Source organism: Prionailurus viverrinus, chromosome A1, assembly GCF_022837055.1.
Source record: "Prionailurus viverrinus isolate Anna chromosome A1, UM_Priviv_1.0, whole genome shotgun sequence".
Lineage (NCBI taxonomy): Eukaryota > Metazoa > Chordata > Mammalia > Carnivora > Felidae > Prionailurus > Prionailurus viverrinus.
Genome location: NC_062561.1, coordinates 86,456,644 through 86,473,180, shown reverse-complemented (window position 1 = coordinate 86,473,180; position 16,537 = coordinate 86,456,644).

Below are 16,537 nucleotides of genomic sequence, written 5' to 3'. Positions count from 1 at the left end.
CTCTCTCTCTCTCTCTCTCTCTATATATATATATATATATTCTAGATATCCATTATCTACAACACTGCAGATTGTTTACCTGTAACTGTAACTATGTTATCTGTTACTGACAATAAACAGGAAAACACTGACAAACAGTTATTAATTTCAAAATGTTGTGTAGTAAATCAAGGTATCCAGATATGGAATGATGGTGAGTGGATTCACCTTAATCTCATCATCAGGAAAACTTTCACTGAGAAAGTGATGCATAAAAGAGGAAATTTTGCACATGCATAGCTGGAAATTATTCAATTCAAACAATAGGCAAAATACAGAGAGAATGGGCCTGGGTGAGAAGGTAGAAGAAGATATATGGAGCTCAGATGAAGTTGGGACAGAATAGTTTGAAATTAGGCTGCAGAAGTAAGTAGCTGAAGCAACATGATCAGGCTGAGCTGAAATTGATTTTCTTTCTACTTGTAAGAGATTATTTGGGTTTATTATAATAAAATATTTAATATATAAGTAAAGAAATGTTAAAATGAAATATTTGAGCAAAAACAAAATAAGAGAACTGTTCCAAATGAATACCAAATCTATCGTCATACAGTATTTTAAAGGAGGTGGCCTAAATTTGGTTACATGAATGTAACTGCTCATGGCTTGGAACATTTATGGAGTCAAGAGAGAATGTGAAGATTTTAAGAACAATGTGTGGTTGTATTTTTAATTTCTGTCCCCTCAAAATATGGTTTTCTAACCCTCAATTAAAGCACATGGAAAAAAATTAAGAGATTAGTCTGTCTCATGAAATTTAAAGAACACAGTGGACCTATATTTACCTTCTGCCTGGGATACCGAGAGTGAGAGAAGGGCCAGGAGCTATTCTATAACATGATGGAGGAGTTCTGTGTTGTTTGACATGTACACTGACCATACGTGGGTGAGAGTCTCATGTTTCCTAAAGTCTAGAATATGGTCCATGCATCCTCAGGGATGCTGTCTGCGAAAGTGAATACATATCAGTGGAAATTAAATTATGTATCACAGGATGCTTGGTGCCTGAGGTGGGAATATTGAAAAGCTGGGGGTGCCTGGGTGGCTCAGTGGGTTGAGCGTCTGACTTCAGCTCAGTTCATGATCTCACAGTTAATGAGTTTGAGCCCCGCGTCGGGTTCTGTTCTGACAGCTCAAAGACTGGAGCCTGCTTCAGATTCTGTGTCTCCCTCTCTTTCTGTCTCTCCCCTGCTCCTGCTTTGTCTCTCTCTGTCTCAAAAATAAAGATAAACATAAAAAAAGAAAAAGAAAAAGAAAAGCCAAAAAAACAGGCTTATTTCACTTTCCTCAAGTTAGCAGCAGGAAAAAGTTTCTCAGATATTTGGTGTGTTTTGAAGAATTAAGGAGGGAAAAATGAGCTTGAAATGCCTTCTAAATGTAACTAATTACAACAATGATCAAGAAAAACTTTCTCACTCTTGTTATAAACTAATAATAATAGTAATAGTTATAATAATAAGTGTACCTCTTTTCAAGAATAAATAACTAAAAGTGTTCTCACTTATGATAACTCACTCAAACCCTCCACAGTTCCCCCGCAATGTGTATTTCCCCTTAATGCAGTGAGTGATATACCCAACTCACTCAATTACAGTTGTTTTCCTGGTAACCTTTAGCTAGAGGGCATTGATAAATGCTAAAGGGAAAAGACATCTATCATATGGATGCACATTTCCACCAACATTAAACTGTCCTATAGAATAATATCTAGAAAATGGAAAATTCAGGGCAAAGGGGAATTTCATGACAAAAATAATTCACCAAAAATAACTACTCCATTACAGAAGAAATGATATAATTTCATTGTGCTGAAAGGCCAGATATTCTTTAATTAAAAATAAGAAAATGAGGAAGGAGTAAATGACAGAGTTGTAAGTCGACTCCTCTAAGCCTGCCTAGTCCTTCAAACACAGCTAGACAAATAACAAATCATTCTGGACATCCAATAAATCACTATGAAGACTGAGAGAACAAGCCTTCACATCTGCAGGTAAAAGATGACCACCTCTTGGAAGGTAAGAGCTGCAGAGAGTTGATATGGGCAGAAAAGAAATGTGAGTGCTCCAAAAGGGAGGTATCCTTGATTATAGAGAGAGGAGTGAGGTAGTAAGCAAGAGAGAGAAAAACAAAGAGTGAACAAGCAGGTAGGGGATTGCTCAGGGAAATCTCTTCCCATAATCCATTGACTGGGAAAAGGAGAGGGGCTGACAATTGCAAGGTATAATAAGCAGCAGAACACAAAGTCTGCAGTTTTAGAAGTGCATGCCATTGCCCAGGGTCATGCCTGGTGGGCTTTGCTGTGTTCCTGTAGGGAAGAAGATTAGAGACCTGGGACTGAGCAGTATGGTTTGAGATCACTTGAGAGAAACAGTTCCTCTTTTTGGAGGGCATTTTGGAGTGGTGTCACAGCCTCTCTTGGCCAAAAGAACTGATGGTGCCAATGTATTACCTTGTTCATTAGAATAGAGACAGAGACAACAGCTGAGAACAACAAACTTGGTGTTGGATTTTTGCTTACCATAAACTCTGAACCATTGTGCAGTTGTGCAAGTGCTATTCTGGGACAAACCAGCAAATTGCAAAAACACAGTGAGACCCTCCATCGGAGCAGTGCAAGTTCATGCTGGGTGGGTCCATAAAATTTGGTTTTGAAACCCAGCCACATGCCTGAAATGTGACACAGAAGTACTGTGCCTCCTGACAGACAGACAGCTCAGACACAGACAAGGTGAAGGCAGGGATCTTACAGACTCTGGGGATACAAGACTGGTGATGACTATTCTGTGAGGACTTCCTGAAGAGTAGTAGTTGCAAATTACCCACTCCAGGGAGAATAAAGTGGGGAGCTGGTCCCGCCCCCACCCCCACCTCCCCCAACTCCCCCACCCCCCAACCCCGCTCATCAGACTGACCAACTTCAGTGAGCAACACTACATCCCAAAGTGGAGACCAGAGTTGTTTACACCAAGCTCCTCTCTACCCCCTGCAGGTGCATCTCCAGTAGAGCACATACACCTGAAATTCAGTGCAGCAAGACCCTCCTCAAAAGTCCAGCACAAACCCCTCACACCAAGTCTACTGATCAAAGAATGCTCCAAAACTTCAGTGTAGGGGCAATAGGATATAGCTTCTACTTATTTTATTTTATTTTATTTTATTTTATTTTATTTTATTTTATTTTGTTTTATTTATTTGTTTTGTTTTGTTTTATTCCATTCCATTCCATTCCATCCTATTCCATTCCATGTTATTCTATTCTATTCTATTCTATTCTATTCTATTCTATTCTATTCCATTCCATTCCATTCCATTCCATTCCATTCTATAGTATTCTATTCTATTTTGGTCTAGTTTCTTTTAAAAAGTAGACAAAGACACATAGTTAAAACTTGCCACACAATGGATAGTGGCCAAACACCCTCCCCCTGCAGGCAAGGAGAAACTCTTCAGAACACTGATTGAAGGTGTGGCAAAACAAAACAAAACAGCAGAGTACATATAGAAGCCCCTTTCTTTTATGGACCTCTTCTTAATGTAGCCTTACTCTCAGGACCAGGACTGACAGGCTTCCCTAACAATCACACAGACACACACACACACACACACACACACACACACACAAAGAAAACAAAGCAAACAACAACAACAACAAAAAAACAATGATCTAGACAAAATGAAAGGATGGAAGAATTCACCTCAAAAGAAACAACAGGAAGAAGTGATGGTCAGTGACTTAATAAATACAGATGTAAGCATGATGTCTGAAACAGAATAAAAAAAATCTAAGAAAATGAGCTGTGCTTGAAAAACAGTAGAAAAAACTACATAATCCCTTACATCAGAGATAAAAGAACTAAAAACTGGTGAACCTGAAATTAAAAATGTTATAACTGAGATGCAAACCTTATTGGATGGCATGACAGCACGGATGGTTGAAGCAGAAAAATAAATCAATGATATAGAAGATAAAATTATGGAGAATAATGAAGCTGAAAAGAAAGGAAGAATGGTATTGTATCAAAAGGTAAATTAGCAAACTCAGTGATTACTTAAAGTGTAATAAAATTTCTGTGATGGTAGTCCTAGAGGAAAAAAATGGGGCAGGTTTGTTCCACTACCAGCATGTTTTTTTTCAAATATCTGTTTATTTTTGAGAAAAACAGAGCGTGAGTGAAAAAGAGGCAAAGAGAGGGAGACACAAAATCCAAAGCAGTCTCCAGGCTCTGAGTCAGCAGCACAGAACCTGATGTGGGGCTCAAACTCATGAATAGTGATATCATGACCTGAGCTGAACTCGGACACTTAACCAACTAAGCCATCCAGGCGCCCCAACTATTTGTGTCTTTTGTGGTTCCATACATATTTTATAATTGTTTGATCTAGGTTTGCCAATAATTGTGGTGTTATTTTGATTGGTGTTGCATTATATGTGTAGATTGCTTTGGGTAATGTAGACATTTTAACAATAATTATTCTTGCAATCCATGAGCATGGAATGCTTTTCTTTCTTTCTTTCTTTCTTTCTTTCTTTCTTTCTTTCTCCTTTCTTTCTCTTTTTTTTCCTCTTCAATTTTTTCATAAGCTTTCTATAGTTTTCTGAGTCTAATTATTTCACTTCTTTAGTTATGTTTATTCCTAGTATCTTATGGTTTTTGGAGAAATTGTACGTGGAAATGATTCTTTGACAGGTATTTCCTCAATGTGGGAATAAAGTGAAAATTGCCAAAAGAAGCCTAAATAAGGTGCAAGAATAAAGATGGGGAATTTGTTGGGTGGAAATTCTGATATCATCAGTGTTAAATCCTCTGGTTGCCCAATCACTTTGCTTCTATGGCAAAATGAGAACTCTGGAAAGCAGCTCTAGTGTCTTGTTCTGGATTCATGAACTGTGAGACAGCTGAAGATCTTTGGCAATACTGATAACAGAAGGGTTATCAGAGCAAATTATAAGTTGTGTTTTCTGGGATAAATTACCTGGGTGTTTCTTTCAGAAATATTCTGGAGGTCATTTTTCATCTCTTCTTACATCCAAATAACACAAAAGCTCTAATTGCAGCTAAGAGCCACAAAGGAAAGAAAATCAGTGCTTGAGCATCAGTCACTGAGGCTGATTCCTGATGTTGAAGCCTGGAGGTCATTTTCCTTAGGAATATACAAACAAACACTTATCTTGGAAGTTAAGAATTTTAAGGACAACTGAAGCTGTTGGGGAGATGGGTGGATGAGCAAAACTGATGGGCTGGAGCAAATATACACTTTGGACTTCGAAATACAGCCTGAGAAAGATGCCAGAAGTGAAGAAAGGAAAAAAAATAATGAGAGGAAATCTAAACAGCTTTCAAGGATTGAGGGTCATTAAGAGAACTGAGGAAGAAGGGAAGTGTCAGGTGGTTGCCCTGTGGAGAGACATGCGAGAGGGTGCTGCCACCCCTTTAAGGTCTAGGTGGCTCATTATGGCCATGTTCCCAAGAAGTCAGCTAAGGGACAGTAAATCTGTCATTTCCAGATGGAAAAGATACATAGTTCTATCAGTCTCTGATTGGAGGGTCCCTCTATCCTTCTGTGGTCCCACCATAACTCCATTCCCATAGAGGCAACTATACTGAAAAGGGGTAGAACACAAATATTTTGAGACTTTGGGCAATGGGTTATAGACATATCTCCATCTGGTTTTTACCCTAAACAGAAAATGCAGCTCTTTGGTGTATAGCACAAAATGCAGCCCACACTAAGGATCGCTCATTGTGATTCCTGGTAATGGCTTCTATGAGGATATATAATGCTCACTACATGACTGGTCTCAAGGAGGACAAAGTGCTGGCTCTAATTCCCTCTACCTTAGCAAGATCGGCAGACACCCAGGGACCAAAGGACGGGTGCAAAGCATCAGGTGAAATAGAACACATTTTAATAAATGATGATCAGGGAAGTAGGTATTCACATGGAAAATATTTCAATGACTTCTTACTTCATATCACAAACAAATGTCAATTTTAAGTGTATTTTAATCTTACATATAAAAAATATACAGAATTTACCAAATAACATAAGTCACTATTGTTATACTCTTAGGGAATATTTAAAATAAGACACAAAATCTACTGACACTAAAATAAATGGATGATTTTTACTATATTAAAATATGTCAATATGGGTCACTTGGCTGGCTCAGTGGGTTAAGGTTCTGACTTTGGCTCAGGTAATGATCTCATGGTTTGTGAATTCAAGCCCTACGTCATGCTCTGTGCTGACAACTCAGAGCCTGAGCCTGTTTTGGATTCTGTATCTCCCCTTCTCTCTGTCCCTACCCCGCACATACTCTCTCTCTCTCCTTCAAAAATAAACAAACATTTTTTAAAAATTTTTAAAAAGTAAGCCAATTATATTAATGAAAAAAAAAACATAAAGAGGATGAAAGAAGCCTGAAAATGAGAAAGAGTATTTTCAACCTGTATGAAGAAAAATATGTTAAAAAAAGGAAAAAAAAACTCCTCAAGAAAGAGTTAATCCAGATATCTAATAAATAAATTAACATATATTCAACCTTTTGTCCATAGGAAAATGCATATTAAAACCAGTTAGATTTCTTCCTATAACCAACATGTTTCCATATACTAAACATTCAGAGAATAACACGTATTTGTGAGGGAAAGAAACAAAAGAAAATTATATAATGTCTTCATGTGAATATAATTTTTATACTAATTTTGGAAAATGTTTTGGCATTATCTAACTGAGGAAGCACTCTATGACCCAATAATTACACTTTTAAATGCAAAAGGTAAGTAATTGCATTTTAAAGGCAATGAGAAACAAGTATATAGATGTCTATAAAATATTGCTTAAAGTATCCCTAAGTGATAAAAATTCTAGTGTCCATCAAAATATGGATGGATTGAATAAATTTGCATATACTTATAAAGTGTAAAATTTAGGAATGTGGTGCAAGACGGTGGAGCAGCATGGATGCTCTTAGCTTGTCTCTGGCCCTAAAGACACAACTAGATCAGCACACCTCAGAAATTGTTCTGAGGCTTTTGCACGCCTTGAAAATTTATCTGAAGATTGACACAACAATCTGCAACACTTGAGCCACAGAAATCGGCAGGTAAGTGGTGCAGAGAGGTAAACAGGGGGAGAGAGAAATCCTCAGAGGGTAGGGAGTTGTTTTTGTGGAGAGACAACAGGAAAAGAGAAATGGGGGAGAGTGTGGCACATTGGGAGAGTGCAGAAAAAGCACTCTCCCTGAAAGCAGCTGGAAAGAAAACTAAAGAGTGAAAACACTTATAAGGGACTGAACAATAATATGTTCCTCAAAGCCATTGATGGGAAGAAAGGAGAGGGATTAAATACCACTAAGATTCTATGAATAGTGGAGCACAGAGTCTGAAGTTCTGGAGCCCAGTGGCTGGTGGCATTCTGGTGAAGGAAAAGGGCGAATCCCCAGGAACAGGAAGCAGGTTCCAAGGGTTGCATGTGTCACACAGGGAAAAGTGGTTCTCCCTGCATGGAGAGTATTTGGTAGAGGCCATCTAGCCTCCCCACAGGCAAAGTTCCCAGTGGACCTCAGAAAGCATCCACATTTGCTGAAATTGGGACCAAGATGTCAGAGTGAGGTGAAATCTGGCATAAGATATGTGTTGTGATTTACAACAATACCTGAACCTCTGGCACTGCCCCTTCCAAGCACGTCCTCTAGAACACAACACAAGTCCACCAACCTGCTTAGTATAGAGACTATAGAGTACTTCATAGTTTTAGTTCTAAGGGAAACTGGATGTAACTTCATTTCAGGTTTCATTCTGTTAGATGATTCATTTATTCAGGTTTCTGTTTGTTTTGTTTGTTTTTCCTTTGTTTTCTTTTGTTTGTTTGTTTGCTTCTTTCTATGATAAAATGGATTTCTCCTTTTTTTCCCATTCCTTTTCTTGGATACATATAGAGAAAAAATATTTTATTTTTTTAATCTGTGTTTTTTTAAATTTTTTTTAAATAATTTTCTTACTGGGGTGCCTAGGTGGCTTGGTCAGTTGGGCGTCCAACTTCAGCTCAGGTTGTGTTCTCATGGTTTGTGAGTTTGAGCCCTGCATCAGACTCTGTGCTGACAGCTTGGAGCCTGGAGTCTGCTTCAGATTCTGTGTCTTCTTCTCTTTCTGCCCCTCCCCAACTTGTACTCTGTCTCTCTATGTCTCTCAAATAAATAAATAAATAAATGTGAAAAAAATAATTTTTGTACTTTTTTCTGTATTTTTTAATTCTATTTCAATTTACTTAATTTCATTATATTTTATTATATACTTTTTTAATTTATAAAATTTATCTTTCCTTTTCTTTTTCTTTTCTTTCTGTAATTTTCCTTTTTTCTTTATTCTATCTAACATCCTTCAGCAAGCAGACCAAAACACACAAATGATCTATTTTCCTTTACTTGAGTTTTGTTTTGTTTTGTTTTGTTTTAACTTTTACTTTTCATTTTATAAATTTTGTCTTCTTCCAAAATGACAAAATGAAGGAATTCACCCCAAAAGAAAGAACACAAAGAAATGACAGGAGGTTAAATAACACAGATACAAGCAAGATGTTTGAACTAGAATTTAAAACCACGATCATAAAAATATAAGCAGAGGTTCTAAAAGCATAGAATCCCTTTCTGTGGAGATAAAAGAAGCAAAATCTATTCAGGATGAAATTAAAAATGCTATAACTGAGATGTAGTCTCAAATGGATGCCACGGCAGCAAGGATGGATGAACCAGAGCAGTGAATCAGTGACATAAAAGACAAACTTAGGGAGAATAAGGAAGCAGAAAAAAAGATAAACAAAGTTAAAAGAGCATGATACAAGACTTAGATAACTCCGTAACTTATTAAAAAGTAATAACATCCAAATGAATAAAGTTTAAAAAAAATAAAAAATAAATAACAAAAAAAAAGAAGGGGCACCTGTGTGGCTCAGTCAGTTAAGAGTTCAACTTCGGCTCAGGTCATGATCTCCCAGTTCATGCATTCGAGCCCCACTTTGGACTCTGTGCTGAAAGCTTGAAGCCTGGATCCTGCTTCAGATTGTGTCTCCCTATCTCTCTGTTCCTGCCCCACTCACAATCTCTTTCTCTCTGTCTCAAAAATAAATATTAAAACAAACAAACAAACAAACAAATAACATCCGAATCACAGGAGTCCCAGAAGATGAAGGGAGAGAAAGAAGAGCAGAAGGTTTATGTGAAAAAATTATAATGGAAAACTTTCCTAACCTGGGGAAGAACACAGACATCAAAATCCAAGAAGTTCAGAGAACTCCCAGTAGAATCCACAAAAACTGACCATTAGCAAGGCATGGCATAGTCAAATTCACAAAACACACAGACAAGGAAAGAATTAAGAAAGCATCAAGACAGAAACAGAAGTTCTTAATCTATAAGGGAGTCCAATCAGGTGTGCAGCAGACTTAACTACAGAAACTTGACAAGCCAGAAAGTATTGGATAGATATAATCAACCTGCTGAAATAGATAAAAAAAAATGCAGCCAAGAATTCTTAACCCAGCAAAGTTTTTATTCAAAAGAGGAAAAGAGATAGTTACCCCAGACAAACAAAAACTAAAACAAGTTGTGACCACTAAACCACCCTTGAAAGAAACTTAAAGGGGGATTCTTTTAGTTGAGAAAAGATGAAACAAAACAAAAAAGACCAAAAACAACAAAGACTAGAAAGGACCTGTTGCAGCCGTATGGCCGGAGTCACAAAAGATGAGTCTGCAAACAAAGTGCAGTCCTCATACTCGAGTTGGAATGAGACCCTTACTCTAGAATGAAGCTTCTTTTTATTAGGATAATTGCTAAAGACTATGTGCATAAAGTCAACTAAGCAAGTGTGTTAATCAGTCTAATGGTTTAGTTTTTCAAGATTGAATTTCGAGTTAATTGGTTTCTATAACACAAGGAAGGGTCAGGTGTGAAGAAGGATCTGGCCCTGGACAATGTTAATGGCTCTAGGTGTTCCTTAAGATCCTCAGCAGTGTTCAGCTGTGTAAACATGTCCGAAGGCCTTTCACATTCTCTAGCCCTTCCCTTTTGAAGTCTTTTCTTTTGATGCTTCTCTCCTGCATCTCCCACATCTCTCCCTTTTTCTTTCATTTGGTAAAGATGGAAGGCAAAAACAGAGGCTCCTGAGGCATATTCTTAGCTTCATTGCCATCCTGTTCTCCAGACTAGGTATATGCAAAGTAATAGGACAAAGATTAATATAAAAATACCAATTGCAGAAACGCTTAAGGGTTTTATATAATTCATTGGATTCAATTCTGAGATTTGATTAGTTATCTCAGATAGAGGAGCACCAGAAGTCATCTCAAGTTTATTTTTGAATGTTTCATAGATGTCCTTTTGCAATTGAGCTATATCAGCAGAGGTGTTGCCTTGATTAAGAAGGTGTCGATGCACAGGTCTCGTGATATCTTGGACTGATTTTATACATGGGGGGGTGACACAAAAGGTGGTTATGTTCCAATCACATTGAAGTTTTACCTGTTGTTGTAAACTAATCAACTGATCTCCTAGAAAAAGAAGAGCTTGTTGTAAATCAGATAATTGGCTCTCTATTTGGCTATCAATTAGCCATTGGCTGTTTCACAGCCTTTCTGACTCTTGATGCCAGTTTTGTACTATGTGAGTGGTTTGTATAGTTTGATGAAGCACAAAGCCAGCTATTGCTGCTGTAGCTGTAATAGCTATAACCCAAGTACAGCAGTTACCAGTAAAGCTACAAGCTGTTGGGTGCAATGTAAGACAGGTTTCAATATTTCATTTATTGGAAACATCTCAGGGGAGTGTTGCCAAGACCGATCCATGATTATAGGCATCCAAACCCCATTACATGCCTTAAGGATATATAAGTTTTGTTTTTCCTAGTTAAAAGAGATAGTAGAGTTGAGGCAAGTATAAAAGGAACAATTATGGCAAGTAAGAAGATTGTTATCAGGGTCCCAATGAGGCATACCTAACACAAACAGAAAAGGAAGTCTGAAACATGCTTGAATTTTATGAGTTTCATTTAATCTAAAAGAGATGGATAATTTATTTGAAACATTCATTAAGTAGCCTTTCCAAGCAGCCATACTCAATAATCCAGTACCAATTTTCCAAAGTTCTGAATGAACTGGCTCATCAGGTAAACATGGTCTGGGGGAAGTCATCCCTCCTTCCTGCCATCCAATGGGTTCAGATGTTACATCTGAAATCCTGTCATCTTGATATCAACACCATCAGAGCTCTTTTTTGGAGTATTTGGTCCAAGCAGAGCCTACAGAGGCCCAATTAATAATGCTTCCTTTGGAAGTATTAAGAAGAACTCTACCAACCTGTCCTCTACAGATCTCCCAATTAACCCATTCCTCAGGATTTATGATCTTTCTTAATTGACATCGAGGCAATTTAGGAGGGTGATTGTATGTAATTCTTTGACTTCTCATGGAGATTCCCTATAGTAAATACAATATAGAGACATTAGTCCCATTGGGTTTTTCTGCTATCCATGCCTGTGATCGAAATGTAACACACTGGTCACCTGTTCCAAAGCACCTACAGAATATTCAGGGATTACTTTTCCTTCTTCTTCTGGTTTAAGTGGGCCTCTATTATCATAAGGTCCAGGCAATCAGAGCGAATAATTTACATTAACTGGGAAGAGGGATCATCCCATGTAATTAATCTATTAAAGAGGTGGATTTGGGATATAAGCCCAATATGTGTGATTGTCTTCAGTACTCACGGTTAATGTAAAAACTGACATCATGGCAATAAACAGAGTAGTAGAACTCTTAGGTGTTTCTGTTTTTTGCAGGATCTGTTCTGCTTCTTGAGTCATCTTCATCTGTCCCCATGATGGAGGTTTGGCTTTCGTTGTTTTTTTTTTTTTTTTTTTTCTGTTCTTTTTATCTCCCATTCCAGGCTTAATTCTTCCATATCTTTCTCCAGTGGTCGAAAATTGTCGAATCTTTTTTCTCTTTGCCCATTTGTTCATATTGTGGTTTTAATCACCGGGCTGGGCGCCAGATATCCCTGTTATCTGTGGATATAAGAACAAATCCTCGACCCCACAATTTAACATACCCAGGGCACCATTTGTTATTATCATTTTTCCAAAATATTGGTTGTGAAAAGGGTCTGGTATTAGAGACCTTGTGATGTTTTTCAGCTGCGGTGATCTCTTGTTCACCTCTTAAATCCAAAAAATTAAGTGTAAAAAATGCTTTTATTAACCAACTCTTTGGATTCAAGGCCATATCCCCCTGTTTTTGTTTTCATAACATGGTTTTTAATGTACGATTGGTATGTTCAATAATGGCTTGACTTTGTGGATTATAAGGAATGCCTGTAGTATGATTGAATGCTCCATTTTTGATAAAATATAAGAAAGGTGTGAGAACTATAAGCCAGGCCATTGTCAGTTTTAAGATTCCAGGGGAGTCCTACTGTGGCAAATGCTTCTAAAAGATGTTGAATAACATGGCCATGTTTTTTGCTTGTTTGTTTTGTTTTTGTTTTTGTTTTTACTGACAAAGGTGTAGCCCATATAAAACCAGAATATGTATCTATTGATACATGTACATATGCAAGGAAACCGAATTGCAGAATATGAGTAACATCCATTTGCCATAAATCATTAGGCTGTTGACCTCTGGGATTAACCCCCTGAAAGTAGGGAGGAGTGACCATAGGCTTATAAGTGGGGAAGTGTGTGATAATTTCTCTAGCTTGGTAAGGGAAATAGAAAGTCATTTATTTAAGGCTTTAGCATTAAGATGAGTCAGACTTTGAAAATCTTGTGTTGTAATAACAGGAGCTGCCAATAAGGGATCTGCTGTAGCGTTTCTTTTTGTCAAGGAGCTGGGGAGGCCAGAATGAAATCATATATGAGTAATGTATATGGGATGGGATCAGTGTTGGAGACAATGATGGACCTGAAAAAATAAGTCAGACAATTCTGAGCCATCTGAATAAATATTAATCATTTCCAAATTTTCAATTATTTGTTTAGAATAGACTGAATCCGTTAAGATATTGATGGAGGAATGAACATCCTGAAGCAATAGAAATATGACAATGAGTTCAGCTATTTGTATTGAGGTATGTGGGGATTTTATATATTTAGAAGTAGGACCATAATATGCAGAATAACCAGATTTGTTGGCATCTGTGAAATAATTAGGTTCATTTACAGGTACTGATTGTACAATTCGAGGCATGATGAAGGAGGTGGTTTTGAAAAGTTCAATTAATCTGGATTTAGGATAATGGTTGTCTATATTATCTATATAATCTGCAACTCCATGTTGCTGTGAAATGCATTGACAATATGCCATGGATATTTTGCTTGAGACAGAGGTACTATAATTGTCTCAGGGCTGTTATTTCCTTAAGTCTTTCCTGACCCTTAAAAATTAACATTCCTATTTTGTCTAAACATGTAGATAGTTTTTAAAGGCTTTGTTGGAAAGAAACATTCATTCTATGGGGTGCCTGGGTGGCTCAGTCAGTTAGGAGTCCAACTTCAGCTCAGGTCATGATCTCGCAGTCCATGAGTTTGAGCCCCGTTTCGGGTCATGTGCTGACAGCTTGGAGCCTGGAACCTGCTTCAGATTCTATGTCTCCCTCTGTCTCTGCCCCTCCCCCACTCATGCTCTGTTTCTCTCACTCTCAAAAATGAATACATGTTAAAAAAAAAAAGGAAGAAACATTCATTCTATGATTCCATTAGCCTGCCAAAATACTCCTGTAGGAAAATGAGGTGACAGTAAAATTAAAAAGGAAACAAGTATTGAGGGGTTAACTCAAGTAAGCTGACTGGAAGCATTTTTTTATTCAATCCATTGTAATTCTTGGGATGCTTCAGGAGTTAATTCTCTAGGGCTATTTAAATTGGAATACCCTTTAAGTACATCAAAAAGATGAGCCGGTTGATAAGTAGGTATGCCTAGAGTAGGAGGTAGCCTCTTAAAGTCTCCTAATAATTTTTGGAAATCATTTAAAGTATGCAAGGTATCTCTATGAATTTGAACATTTTGAGGTATTATTGAATTTTGTACTAATTTTTGACCTAAATAGAAAAAGGGATCTTCAAATTGAATTTTGTCTTCTGCAATAATAAGGCCATATTTTGAGAGGGTTGCCTTAGCTGCTGAAAACAGTGCATGTAAATCATGTCATTCAGGTAAATCTAATAGGATGTCATGTATGTAATGGATAATCTTAGTATGAGGAAGTTGAGATCATAAATATTGGAGAGGTTCTGCAACAAAAAGCTGACAAAGAGAGGGACTATTTAACATTCCTTGGGGTAAAACTCTCCATTGAAATCTGCTTATGTGCTCATCATGATTAATTACAGGAATGGAGAACGTAAATCTTTCTGAATCTTAGGGTTTAAGGTAATGGAGAAAAAACAATCCTTACAATCAATGATTATAACTTTCTAATCTTGAGGGATAGCAGCAGGCATCAGAAGGCCAGTATGTAGAGCCCCCATGAGTTGCATGATTTTATTTATGGCTCAGAGATCAGTCAGGAAATTTTCCATTTTCCAGATTTTTTTTTTATAACAAAAAACAGAGAATTCCAGGGACTAGTTGAAGTTTCAATATGTCCCTCTTCTAATTGTTCAGAAACTAAAGATTTTAAAGTTGCCAGTTTTTCTTGAGAAAGTGACTACTGCTCTCTTCATATGGGCTCATCAATAAGCCATTTTAAAGGCAGCACATATTTTTGTTCTTTGGCAGTGGCCACTAGGATAAATTTGGATATCCTGGCCCTGCGGCTTTATATTTGGGGAAAATATTGAGGGGTGTTTTAATGCCTTGTTGATTTTTATCTAATCCCTTCAGTGGGTCATATCCCATGGCACACATTATATTTTTATTTTGAGTAGATGTGAATGGGATATTAATATATGCATCCCATTGTTGAAGTAAATCTCTACGCCATAGATTAATGGCAATGTTAGTCACATAGGGTTTAAGAGTCGCTATCTGATCCTGGGGCCCTTTACATCTCATAATCTATTAACCTCTTTTTATTCCCCTCTAAGGAGCCAAGTCCTATAAAAATTACAGGTATGTTTTCAACAGGCCACAATGAAGGCTAAAACTTTTCGGATATGATGGTAACGTCAGCTGCAGTGTTTATTAATCTGATGAAAGATTTATTATTAATTTTAAGATGTATTTTGGGGCAAGGATTTTTCAAAAAGTTCACCAATATAATTTTCCAGCATTGTCAAAACCTCCAGTTCTGATAACGGGATTGCTTTGGCCCTCTATATTAGGACGAATAAGTAATTGAGCAATTTTATCTCCTGGTTGAATAGTATAAGGATTATCAGCCGATACCATAACTTGAATTTCATTTTCACAATCATAATCAAAAACATCAGAATGCATACGAATACCTTTAAGTGTAAGTCTACTCCGTCCAAAAATAAGGCCTATTGTGCATTTTCCCAAAGGCCCATATTTAATAATTAGTGTTTTAGCTTTTTACCTCATTAGATATCCAATGAATTTATCTCAATTTATCATGCAAACAAAACTTAAATGTTTTAGATTACCAAAGACTTTGAAAGCTATCTTAACAATTATCCATGAAAACTATGAGGCAAACAAAGTTAACCATTACTTTAAGTCATCCTTCTGTTAACAGATTGGAAGAGAGATAATGTGAGTTTATTTGACCTTTGATAAATCTTAGTAGAATAAAGATTTATATTTAATGTTAATAACATTAAAGACAGATTTAATAAACTTAATTAGTTTAAATATTAAATATGTTTTATTTATTATTTACATCTTGGAAAGTTTGTTATAACCTTAGGATGTTATTTAAAGCATATCTTAAATAGGATTATAAAATGTTATAAATCTTAAAATTGTATTTATTTAACCAATGTGTCAATAAAAGATTCTAAAGGCGAATCCATAGCATTATATAATTTTTAGCAAAACTTAGCTCCTTTAACACTTAGAAGTTTTACTTAAGAAATCAAAGACCTGATAAAGATGAAACCTAAAGCTTTTTTTTTTTTTGGCAAAGAGAAAAGAAAAACAAACAACAACTTTGTTTACATTGTCTTAGCAGAACCGTCCAAGAAAGCTTTGTTTTTTGAACTGAGAGAAAAGTGGAATTGTAACCTTATACCAGTATATTTTTAAAATTCCATTCATCTCAACCTAGTAGAATAACATTTTATAATTTAAGAGATACACCTATCTTAATAATATTTTATCTGTGTCTCCTTAAAAGTTTACCATTGTTAATTTTTTCCCGTGGAACCAGTAAGAAAATTTGAACTTTAAGGAGTTTGTTGTTGTTGTTTTTTAACTTTTTACAGTGTACATTCTTACCTCAAAGAAGAGGTTAGTTGTCATTGTCAAGAGGCCTGAAGGCAGAGAGGCACAAAGGGAAGAGAAAAGAGTTTACATGGTCCTAAAGTCTGTCAACTCAAATAGA